This window comes from Sinohyriopsis cumingii, chromosome 2 (genome assembly GCF_028554795.1).
Source record: "Sinohyriopsis cumingii isolate HCF-2022 chromosome 2, ASM2855479v2, whole genome shotgun sequence".
In the NCBI taxonomy this organism is placed as follows: Eukaryota; Metazoa; Mollusca; class Bivalvia; order Unionida; family Unionidae; genus Sinohyriopsis; species Sinohyriopsis cumingii.
Genome location: NC_142962.1, coordinates 81,661,501 through 81,674,648, shown reverse-complemented (window position 1 = coordinate 81,674,648; position 13,148 = coordinate 81,661,501). Strand labels below are relative to the sequence as shown.

The window sequence follows — 13,148 nt, the reverse complement described above, 5'->3', positions numbered from 1 at the left end:
TTACTAATCGTGCTCTACCTTTCCAGTATCCTCTTGGGGAATAATAAATCGACTCCATTATGATAATAATCGGTTGGTTAATTACCGTTTCCGAATACCAGCTTACTCTTCATTGCAGATCTCACCAACCAATTAACTAATTTTTCTTTGAAAGATTTGTTCGTTATGGAATTTAGCGCGTGAATTAATTTCACATCTGCTATGTGCCTATGCTGCTGATCTTTACTTTTATAAGCTACATCATGAGCATGACACGCTTTATCAATAGCATTTATTGGATATTCACCTGGTTTTGGTTGGTCTTGGTTTGGTTATCAAGTCTGATATCAAGCCTGGTACCGGGTCCGCAGTAATTATATCATGGGAGGGTGTTTTTCTCCTGGGTACTGAGCCCACGGAGTTCCTGGTAGTTTGGCTAACTGGGCGGCAATATCACCTCCTCGTTTTTTTTTTTTTTTTTAACGCTGACTTGTCAGCAGGAATAAACTTAAATGTCTTTGTACCGCATCGTTCACACTTACCTGTAACTGCTGATCTGTTTTTTTTTGTGTTTGTTGTTGTAATAGTTGTTAGTTCACCTGTGGGGGTACGCGTCCTGCATTTCACACAATATAAATCCAAATTATTTATTATATTTCTATAACATGAATGTAATTGATTTCTCAGCGACAAGAAAACAAGAACCGGTTAAACATCACGCAGCGTTACCAAATTCTATCCGAATGATCATAACTGGACCGTCCGGGTCTGGTAAAACGCAACTGTTGCTTAATTTGATAATGAGGTGGTTGAAATGGGATAAGTTGTATTTAGTTGCTCCGCCCGTAGATAACCAGCGATGTTTTGATGTATTGAAAGACTTTAATGAAAACGCAAAGTTGCTGGAAGAGCGCGGTGATGATGTTATTGAATTTATCACTGACATTAATGATGTAGATGATATTGACGGATTTATTAATAATTTAGTTGTGTACGATAATGTAATGCTGGATAAGCAATCAAATCCAGCTTGAATATTTTCTAGAGGCAGGCATAAAAACACAGACGTGATTTATGTTACTCAGCGGTATACACAAATACCTAAAGTAATTAGGGATAATTGTAATATTTTATCTGTGTTTAACGGAGTTGACACTCACACGTTACGAAATATTCATCAGACTTGGTGTAGCGGTGATATGAATATAATTAAGTTCAAAAATTTATTTCGTCAGGCTCGGTTATCCCCACATGGTTTCATAACAATAAACTTACATGACCAACGGTCACGATATCGAATCGGTCTTGATAAAAAATTTAATTAATAGCAGCAGAGAGGGCGAAGTCTCCTACTTGGCACTCGATTGGTAAATCCTTTTTCGCTACGATTTTCAAGAAGGACGTTCATTTCGAACCCTTTTTTGCGATTTCCAGGAAGGTTTATTTATTGAAATAGAGAGCGAGTCAATTAGAGACTGTTCGCCCTCTCTGCTGCTAATGGCTTGTCAAATGGTAAAATGCAGGAATAGGTTGCAGATGTGCCTTAGATATCTTCTAATTGGGATTTTCTACCATTTGACAAGTGTGACAAGTTCTATGGTACTTATAAACATCACTTTTAATTTTCGGCAAATATAAATGATTTAGGATCTTGTAATAAGTCTTATTGACACCAAAATGACCAGCTTAAGGAGTTTTATGGGTTAGACTATGCATTTCCTGTCTATATGACACTGACCACTCATCACCAGCAGGTACATCGGGTGTCTCCATTTTCTCATAATGACCCCATTTTTCACAAAGTAACAAACTGGTACTTGTGTGGCTTTAATTTCTAAAAACCAGTCTTGTGTCTTCTCTGAGAAATAGTACTTGGGGGGCCTATAACTCGCATTAAAATGACTTGCATGCTTATAAAGTAGCTGTGACTTTCTGCTCAGATATCTTACAACTGCAGTCAGAAATTGACTAGTGGTTTCTATTATTCTGTGAAGAAACTAACTTACTAATGAATCTCTCTCTCTCTCTCTCTCTCTCTCTCTCTCTCTCTCTCATGTGAATAAAGAAGAAATGAAAGTATGGCCTCGAGGTGCAGTTATCTGCAATTTGATCAAACCTTATTAAGTATTTCCTGCTATAAAAAGCAGAATTTGCACTGCACTCTAAAATAATAAATATGCTCTAAACTGATAACATTGTGAATGAGAATATATAAACAAATTAGGGCCTTAAATTCTGCTTGTAAGCGGCTACCCTATTCTGCCACCGTGCGGCAGCGGTAAATTAAACATATAAAATGTTCAAATAAAATGGGGTGAGAAGGGTTAGCGGAAATATAACGTTGTGTAAATACATCTAATTGTATACAATGTGATACATTTAATTTTATTTTGTGCTACCTGCAGGCCACCTCTCTTCCGAATGTTAATACTCTGATACATCAGCTGCTGTAATTTAATTCGAATGTAATTTTAAATAAGACGCCCAAACTTGCCGTTAAGTGGTATAACCTCTTGTTGCTAGGGTCAGGGGAGTAGTCGTATTGTAAGTAATTGACACGTCACAGCGTCATCTGTTGTCATAATGAGGCATTATTTTATTCGATTCAATAGTTGGCAAATTGCAAGACACAAGGACGCAGAAGGAAAGTACATCTAGGCACTTTCAAGCAGCCATTTACAGCTTGCATCAATGAAGAATAGAAAATTAATGAATAGAATTATGAATGTAGCACTTGCAAGCAGCCATTGATAATAATGCAGAAGGAAAGTAGCATAAGCAAACTGCCACGTACAATCTTCATCAAAGAAGAATACAATATACATTGACCGAATTATGAAAGTAGCACTTGCATGCAGCCATTTACAATGGATCATCAAGGAAGATTAGTAAATACATGCATATAATTATGGCGGTAATCCCCCTCCATAGAAGACGAGACAAAAATCGGTTCAAGTAAATCAAGTGTTTTAATGATCACCTACAGGAATCTGGAATGCAGCTCACGTTTAAGTCAGGGATTCCACCATGGTTTGGTAGGTACTCCAAGCAATGCTGGAACTTAATGCATAACAAACGTCCTGAATGTCATTTCCATTTCAAAACCGTTTTGTTCTGGTTTTTATTGCTATTTATTTATGTTTCTTGTATACTTGAAATCTTGATCCTAATTTTACAAAGGAGTCTTACAATAAAGTCAGGACTAAAAAAATGATTGGTCTATTTTAATAATTGACTTGCCAGGACGACGAGCACCTGCACGCCGAGTCTAAGATCAAAGCGCTGCTGAAAAACCTTTAACACAAACCTTAACCAACAGTTGACGCCGTAACCGCAGTCAGTGCAAAAGGTACACGTTGTATTATTAAAACTTCATAGATGATATTTCTTTTCTTACGGTAATACCGGATATATTTCATCGTGTGGTAAAAGAAAAAAAAAACCCAAAACGTGATACTTTAACGAGTGGCAAAGCCACGAGTTAAAATATATCGTTTTTGGTACCACAAGATGAAATATAACTGGAAGTAACGTAGAATTTTTTAAAATTATTATTATGTACCGAACTTGCTCCAAAAATAATAGCTTACAAGATTAAACTAACTCTTCGGCAAAATACCCCCCCCCCCTTTCTTTTTTCCGTAAATTTGCCCCCCCCCCCCTTTAAATGTGACGTGAAACGGGAGGATTCGGTTGACCTAATCTGTTGCAGTCAATTACATTCTTGTCATTTTGAAAACTATTTTACCCTACCTGAAAACAATACGAGTCCAATCTAGCAATGCATGCGAGCGGATTTATCGTTATTGTTAAGTATTAGTATGGGGGCATAACTTCAGATAATCAGACTATGTCTGGGGCCAAAATTAAAATTAAGTTTGTTTCCCCTTACCCGACCGACCCTCTTAAAATCCGCCGACTGAAAAAAATTTTTTGAAAAATTTGCGATAGTATTTTTTTTTTTTTTTCGTTTTGTTCAAAAGTTCGTTTTTTCGTTTCGTTTCGTTGTGCGATCCGTATTTTCATGCAGTCAACAAAATCGATGTCACTAGCGCGCGAAAAACGTTTGTTGCAAGGTGTTTAAATTAGATAGGAAAAGCATCATGACCGGCATGGCCGGCAAAAGAAAATACGAAGAAGATTTCATTATATGTGTAAGCGTAATCGCGAAATGCGGGAAATCAAACAAAAAAATTTGTAACAACAGAATACTAGAATACTCAACGGAGTGTACATGGGATGATGTATATCACGACATTACCAATGATACAGACTTTCGCCCTCATAAAGCAGATGTACTGAACGTCAGTTTATCAGACAAACTGGATGGAACGTTGACTTTTCATCCAGACCTTCACGAAGGTCTGCATGTGGTGAAAGAGTTTAATCAGAGACTGAAATATGTTACATTTACGGTGACCCGTGATGAAAGTGTTGGGTTGGATGATGTTTCCTCAACTACTACTAGTACAGAAAATCAACAAGCACCACCTGCACGGACTGCCTTTTCTGTTTTAATGTCTACTTCCGTGGCAACAAAGCTACCACAACTTAAGGACACCCCCTTCCGTCACATAGTAGAGCTTGAAACTATTCTGAAAGCTAAAAATGAGAACAAACCAGCTTTATTTATGTACACAGATGGTGGTCCTGACCATCGGGTCACATATGGAGCAGTAAAGTTGTCATTGATTGTTTTATTCAGAAGACTCCGGTTAGAATTCTTAGTTGCCTGCAGAACTGCACCAGGTCACTCTTGGACTAATCCGGCTGAGCGGATTATGTCACTTCTCAACATTGCCTTCCAAAACACTGCACTTGCACGAGAGCTTGCCTCATCTGATGTAGAAACAATTCTGAAAACATGCGGAAGTATGAATGAAATCAGAACAAAAGCTGGAAAAAACAATCAAATTAAAACAGAATGGCTACAGTCAGTTCAACCTATGATCAAAACCCTGTCCTCAAGAACAGAGAGAGTCCAACTTAAGGAAAAGTCTTTCAAAGTATTTAAAGCAGCAGAGGATGCTGATGTTGAAATGGCTGAAGCTGAAGTGACCCTTATAGACCCTGCCATCAAAGTTGGAAAGTATCAGCAGCAGCAACTTAGCCATGCAACACAGCTGAAAAAATTTATTGGTAAGTACAGAGATCTACAGAACATTTTTATTGCTTGCGACACTCAGAAAGTGCCAGGGTTGAAGTTGCAATATCTTGTCAGTCTGTCCGTAATTTCAAGGGTGAGTGTCAGAGCATTTTATAATTCCAAACTGAAAGTGGACATGCAGCTCTCCCGATTTGTTAGACTTCTACATTATAAAAACTCAACATTGACAGATAAATCATGATTTATTTACAGATATACACAAATTTTAAAAACAGAATAACATTGCATACAAATTGTCTTTGTAAGTCGACAGGAATTATTTTGAAATATTAATTTAATGGCCCAGGGCACTACTCTTAAACATTATGCCAGGAACCCGTTCATTGTGCATTTTCTCATTTTTTCTTCATATGAAACATAACTCAAACATAATTTAGTCCTTAGTTTAAACTTATTGGCTCATTTTCAAAAGTGATGTGTTAAATGTCCCTGCATGTCAGCCCTTTCTATTAAATAAAAGATTTTCATGTCTCTTGGTATTTTATTACAGCTGATCACTGCCGTGAACGCCATTACTCCTTTCAGATCAGATGTCATGATGAGGGTTGCTGTCCTACTCCAGAGAGGGAATGGGCGTGGTTACCAGACCCCATATTAGACATAACTGGACAGCATTACAAGCCATTTGATGAACTGCTTGGTAAAGAAACTACAGATAAGGACAGGCCGTCTAGTTTAAAGCAAACTGTAGCTGCTGTGGCACAAGAACAACAGGTAAGGATGTTCATAAATCTTATTAAAATATAGAAGTTTTATAAAGTATTGATTTAACAGTTATAAATTGTGCAATAATAACAACACATGTATATAAAAAAGTTATTTAAGAAACTGCAACTTTAATAGAACCCCTTGTAACATAATAAGTTACAAAATAGAGGGCATGTCACTACACAACACTTAAAACACAAGTGATGATATTTATGTTTCTTTTTACAGGGTTGTAAAAACAGTATTCTTGTGGGACAGAATGTTAGACAAACTGTTAACTGCTGTGAGTGTCTAAAACCACGATGCATATACGCTAAGACGAAACTAACAGCAAGAGACCAGAGAGCTTTGACACATACTTTGGAGAAATACGACTATACTTGTGGTTCTGTTATCACACCTGATGGTAAGTTCTAATGATTTAATATTTTATACTTTTATCCAAGTCCTTAATACTTTATTCAAAAATATACCTATACACTCTTCACATACTGAATGCGGTTTGACTCTTACCTTGATTTAGAATCATGTCTGACACTGTCAGAGAGCCCAGATAGTTTTTAATGCTCTTTCATGTCAGATATTGCTTTTTTTAACTGTGATTTTCTCTTAGTACTAGCCATTGCACTAAAATTTTAATGTGAATATTATTTTACAAGTATTCCTGTTTCCTGGTCCATGCTCCCAATTTTTAGTGAAGTCCAAGTTGCTCATTTATCTTTTTATACTAGTTTCTCTGTGTTTATAAAGATAATTATTTACAGATTTAGTTTCAGGTTCTATATGCTATTTGTTGTGTATCATGTCTAGTCACCTTCGGACATTAAAGTTCAATTTTGGATAATTGGTGTTCTATTTAATATATTTTAGGAGACATCCTACAGGGAAAAGTGTTTGTAAGACTACAATTGTCTTGTGCTGTACACATTGAATTCCCATACTATGCCAGCAACATTGGCAGAGCAGATATTTGTGCTCATTGTGGAGCCATAGGAGCAGAAAAATCCCAGGAAATGACTGGAAGATTCCGTACTGTTCTACCAGTGTGCCAGCAATGTTTAGCATCTGGAAAGGACATTCCAAAACGAAACCCAGTTAAAAACTAACCAGCAGCTCTTAGTGACATTTAAAATGATGTTTTGCATTGTTTGTTTCTTTTTTGTTAGTTAGATTTCTACATGTATTTAGTGTTCTGACATTACTTTATTGACATGTTTCTGCATATTTGAGACACTATTCAATGTCTAACTTTATATTTGTGCATTTTGACAGGTCTTGCAAATATGTTAAGTCTCATTATATATTGAACCCAATGATACTAGTCAGAAAGAATACTCAAGACTTTTAAAATACTTTTATTAATTATTTTAAAACATTTTTATACATCTGACCTAGTCAGAAAAAATACTAAGGGTTATTCCAGCAAATATCTACCTTAACCCAACACTCCTCAAAAACTCGGAAAAAAACACTTCTTGCACCTTTACATGTGTATCTTTATATTTCATTGAAATTACTCTCATTTAATATATGTTTCAAAATTTGAGTAAATCTGTTAAATTGGTACCCTGGCCAATGCCTGCAGGGAGTATTTTTATTGGAATAGCCCTTATCAAAAACTAATCTAGTCTATAAAACATTTTAAACTTGTTCACAAGTTACTGTATTTCAGTTCATGAGTTACTGTATTTCAGTATTATTATTAAAGTTGAATTTATCGTTTTTCTGTTTCCTATGTGTCAGTTTATAGTGTCATGAATTTCATGAGAAAAAAAAATTATTAGCCTACCTACCTACCCAACTTCAAATTGTTGGGTAGGGTAAGGGGAAACAAAGATATTTTTAATTGCGGCCTAGCTCACACACTACTCTTTGTAGTTGCATCTAAAACTTACGTCGACACACACAGTAAAACTTCGCATGGCATGATGGGAAATCTTATATTTACACACGTGAAAATAAAAGGACATTTTTTTCACGTGAAAATCTTAAAATGAAATGAGAAAAAAAAACGAATATTATCTCGTCTGTAAGTCTCTATATTTCGCATTTAAGTAGATAATAAAAGTATGTATATTATTAATCGGTTGAAATATTGCAAGCTTTATGTGAATACATTTTCCTTGATTAAAACTGAAAGTTTCGACCATGATAATAAGTTGTTTCCTAACACACAGCAATTTGCACTTTAAGCACGTATACGCTGACATATATGCAGATCACACAAATGTTTAGTATGACAAATAACACTTAATTTTTGTTTAGCTGACTGTCTCAGTGCAGCAATCACGTTTACAGGCATTGAGTTTACACGCATCTCCAAAAAGCTACTGATCTTGTTAGTTTCGGGCGATTGTGTAGATTGATCTGTGTCAATTACGCCTACGATACGATCAACTTCCTTCATTTTAAAATCACTGAATGTCTGAATTTGTTTTATACATTATCGTTTTTCGGCAACTGGACTGGAGTAGTGAAAATGAAAATGAGACTTGGAAAGGTATGCATTTCCTGCTTTTCTACACTCTATTCATATATGGGCACCAGATAATGAACAGGTAAAGAATAAAGAAACAAACACAATTTTAAAAAATTTAAATAAAAAGTAAAATAAACAAATAGCACACAAAATTCTCATTTTATTAATTATGGCATTATTTAAGGCTTTCTGTTACAGCTTAAATGATGGAAAAGATAAGACAGTCATTATTCCTGTGCGAGAAATAAACAAAAAAAAAAACAACTCTAAGACGACTTTGTTTATGTGTTATTTTGAATTATTTTCCAAGTTAAATAGAGACTATCAGGCAATCTGCTAGTACTAATATTAGTACCCTTACTCGTACCTCGTGGACTGGGTACTAACATGAGCATATACGTGTTAATGGAGCAAGCCGGGTGTGATTCACACCCGGCCCACTTTTAGCCTAATAATAACACTTTAAACATATTCCTTGCATATAATCCAATAAATTGATTAGTCCTCTTATTTAATACCAGAAGTATCGAAAATCATTGTAGAAATAGTTGTAAAATCTCGTTTACCTTTTTTAGCCGATATTTTCGTTTAGATCATTAGCCATATTATTTCAAATAATGATTTCTTCCGTTCTCAGCCTCGTTTGTTTGCCATATGAAGACATTGACGCCTTATTTGGAAATGTAAACAAATCGTAGTAAACATTTGGCGCCGTTTGGGTCAGAAATTCTTCGCATTAAAAGTAAATACGGTTTATCGGCAACTTTGAAATTCCACCAAGAAGCGATTATTCGCACTTGACTGATAATAATATAGCGTAGAATATCCAAAATATTGTCTGGCAAGCCTTACGTAGAAAAGGGGTCACGGCGAGAGTCTCGCGTTAACTGTCATGGCGGACAGGATAAGGTTAGAGTAACCATGCCAATTTATTTTATCGTGTAAGGGCTTAATAAATTCAAAATAAGCCAAACTTCATTCACAACATAATTATAGTTGATTTCTACACTGTTTGTTTTTCTGACTTTAATGATGATTTTTTTTGCTCCATTACATGATATGGGATCAGTTCGTAGCCTCAACCACAATAAATCAAGTTGAGGCTACGACATCGTAGCTAGCAATCTGCATGAGTCATATCCAAATTAACATGACTTTAAGGGTCACGTCAAAACTGTTCGTTCAACAATAGCAAAATAAAAGGATCTTCACAAAAAACTGCCCACATTCCCTACCGCTCTACCCATCCTTTTGATGTATATTCTCTACCCCAATACCAATATTTACCTTTTCAAAATGGCCTGATTTGGAAAATTTCACTGCATTCTCTACCACACTGTTGTAAATTCCAAGACTGGTCAGTTAGTTCCGCTCTTAGCAAGTTTAAAACAGCTTGATATTTTGTCCTAATAACGACATATAGTCGAATCTACACTGTTTGAATCGAATACATAAGATTTTACACGGGTGCTCAATGAATTTTTTTTTAAAAGGACTTGAATAACTACCATATTTGGCTAACTTTGACGAGTTTCCCAGTTCTTTTGAAATGAGCACAAATGTAACATTTTATTTATCGCATGACGAAAACACTTATTAACCAAACCGCACAACAGTATAAGAAAATTACTTCCTTTACATGACGTTGTGATGTCATATAGTGACGTCATGAGGTGTTGTTTCAACTGACACGTTCCTATTTTTATATGGGTATAGATCATATCCACATTTTTTTAGCAGATATAAGGAAATATTTCACAAATGAAGTTAAAAAAACACGACTGTCAAAAAAATTCCACATCACGAGTGAATTATTTCCTTTTATCTACTCAAAATAAGTAGCATTTTCTTTTTTAAAAATTTGTATGGCAAAAAAACAAACTTCGATTTACGTGGACCGGTTTCTCCATTCTGTCAGTGCGATTATGGGCTGCAATACTAGAGCAGAAAAAAAAAAGTTCCGAAATTTTACAATAGTGACTTTTACAAATTTGAAATTTTATAACAGACACTTTACAAATTTGAATCGAAAATATATTTAAAATTGTCTATTTTCTCACACTGATGAATGTTTCATATGAAGAAGTTATTTTTTTAAATACATTTCTTGCGCTCGTTGATTCATTGAATAATGATGGTTGTTGTTATTGTTATAGGGTTTAACGACCGCTCCGGTGGCCTAGTGGTTAGAGCGTCCGCCTCAAATGCGGGAGGTCGTGGGTTCGATCCCCGGCCGAGTCATACCAAAGACTTATAAAAATGGTACTAACAGCTACCTCGCTTGGCGCTCAGCATTAAGAGGTTAGTATTAGGACTGGTCGTCCTGGTGTCAGGATAATGTGACTGGCATGTCTTCGGCATGATGCCCCGGTGCTAGACATCACTATAAACTGCCACACTGCAGACATCGTAGCCATATGACTGAAAAATTGTTAAAGCTACGTTAAAAATCCAAATCACACACACACACACACACACACACACACACACACACATACATACACACACACATAGGGTTAAACGCCATATATCAGCACAATATAGGCTATACATACCAGTATAAATGGTGGAGGAAGAACCCGGGAAAACCCCGGAAAGAACCACCGACCCAGGAAAAGCTTTCTTACAACAATGCTGGTGTGGGAGACTAAAAGCAGTATGACAGAACGATAACATGTTATAGAGTGTACCAGCATTATTACCTGCTGATTTTAATGATTGTGAATTTACTTGTAAGGATTTTTAAAGATACTTTTGTTTAATTCTGCATTCAGACGCGATTTGTCGTGTTGGTGGCTTGCGGTCTATTTCCGTAAGAGGCTGTACCGTAATTTCGCTTGTGACTTAATTCCGGTTTTCAATCAACCCTAATATATGCGTGATTTTTTTTCAGACATGATAGTGATTGTGATAATAATTAAAATCGCACCGGAAACAATTTTATTTCTATATAATTTCAGTTGTTATGAATGGACCAAAGTTTCTTCCATCTGATTGGATATAAACGGTCACATGATACTAGTCAAGATTTTGTTTAAATACGCCGGTGAATTCTGCAGACCCCTTTTGGTTCCCAGTTACCTGGTAATTTTATGTCAAGTTTATCTATACCAACGTCTTACACCACAAAAATTAAAAAAAAAAAACAACACGCACCCACCTTTGTGATTTCCGACCAAAGTGTGCAACCCCCTAATTAAAATCGCCCAGTAGAAGTTAAAAGAAAGCATCTGCACTGTCATTCCTGCAATCCAACACCCCTTTTGAAAAGAGACCATATGACAGGCTTTACAAGCCAATCTTAAAAAATTATGGCATTTTGCTTCAACAACGTTTCATGGGCTGTTATTCAAGGCCTGGGCATGTATCAAGCAAACGATCTCACTGAAAGTGAATGTTTTGGTGAATGAAATCTGCTGATATGATGACAGAAAGGAAGTAAATTGGAATTATAAGGATTAAATGATCATGGCTGGTAATTTATCGACGTAAATTTTCCATATTGACTCACAAAGTTACTTTGTGAGCGATTATGTAAAATATACACATCGATAAGTACCCATTCGTTATCATTTAATCCTAGAATGTAATCAATAGTTTTTCTTCAAAATGAGTACCATTTGTCGTTGAGTGCATCATGTATACAATACTGTATGGCTGACACAGATTATAGAACAGCAAAATATCATTAACTTGTTACTGGCAACTTGCATGATTCCCGTTGAAAACTAGTAATAAATGTTGCTGAATGTTCATTTTATGCATTCCTTTCATCGACTACATAAATATATACTAGGGGTTCAGCAGTCTTGACACATCTTAACGTTTTTTCAAACCCCAGAAGCTACTGGCAAGCTTTCTCACAGACCCACATTGGCCGAACCCGAGACTCGAACCCACGCAGACAGAGGTGAGATGGCAATGATTCGTAACGGCGAGTGCTTTAGACCACTCGGTGTCCAGAGAGAGAGAGAGAGAGAGAGAGAGAGAGAGAGAGAGAGAGAGAGAAGAAGAAGAAGAAGAAGAAGAAATACAATAGACCTAAATATACAGGTCTGAAGAACATGCATATGGGTCTATAGACATTTCCAAATGTGAGACCGGCTCTGTAGGGATAAACTGGAACAATCCTGGAGCTAGAATGTAAGGAAAAAAATGTGTACCGCGGTAATCTTAAACATAATGCGATCCGGACCAAAATACATTATGTTAGGGATCAATAATTTAAGTCTCTATGGCCGGAGTTGTGAATAGTATGTCAGCTGAAAAGAAAATGTACGTTAATTGCTGTACACGCTATAATCTAACAACTGTAACAACAAGGCGATTTTTAAGTTTACACTAGATGACGCCCTATGAAAGACGCTGTGTCGACATTTGCAAGTTGTTGATAAAAATAGGAATTGCCGCCACCGAAGGCAACAATTTACTAGCTACACTATTAATCAAAAAGGTGGGGAAATTTTAAGTGGGATTCCAACAACCGATCAAAACATGTATAAACCAGTAAACATAAAGCACACATACTCAACAAACGAGAAAATATATAGTGTTGACTTGAGAAATTACGTAAAATTCAAACAAAATATTTGCTTTCCTGAAAATCTTTGGATGACTCGCAGTCTTACAAAGGAATACATGTATTTAACACATTAACATTGCGACAGCACTTAGCTAAAATATGACATTTTTTTTCCCTTTACTTTTACTCCAAAAACTTCCCAGAAGGAGGACTTGGCCCGAATATCTTTAACAACATCCCATTCCACCACCACGTCGGCATACACAACACGTGTCAAACATGTGAACAGAAGG

At 36.1% G+C, this 13,148-nt stretch overlaps 1 protein-coding gene and 1 non-coding gene across 8 annotated transcripts in view; one reads left to right on the top strand and one right to left on the bottom strand.

Annotated features, from left to right (window-relative positions):
* The window catches only part of LOC149805277 (uncharacterized), a 112,209-nt gene that overhangs the window by 44,420 nt on the left and 54,641 nt on the right, over positions 1-13,148 (bottom strand). The window lies entirely within an intron of this gene.
* On the top strand, positions 10,498-10,574 carry Trnal-caa (transfer RNA leucine (anticodon CAA)). Its single transcript has one exon. It is a non-coding gene; the product is annotated as a tRNA-Leu (tRNA).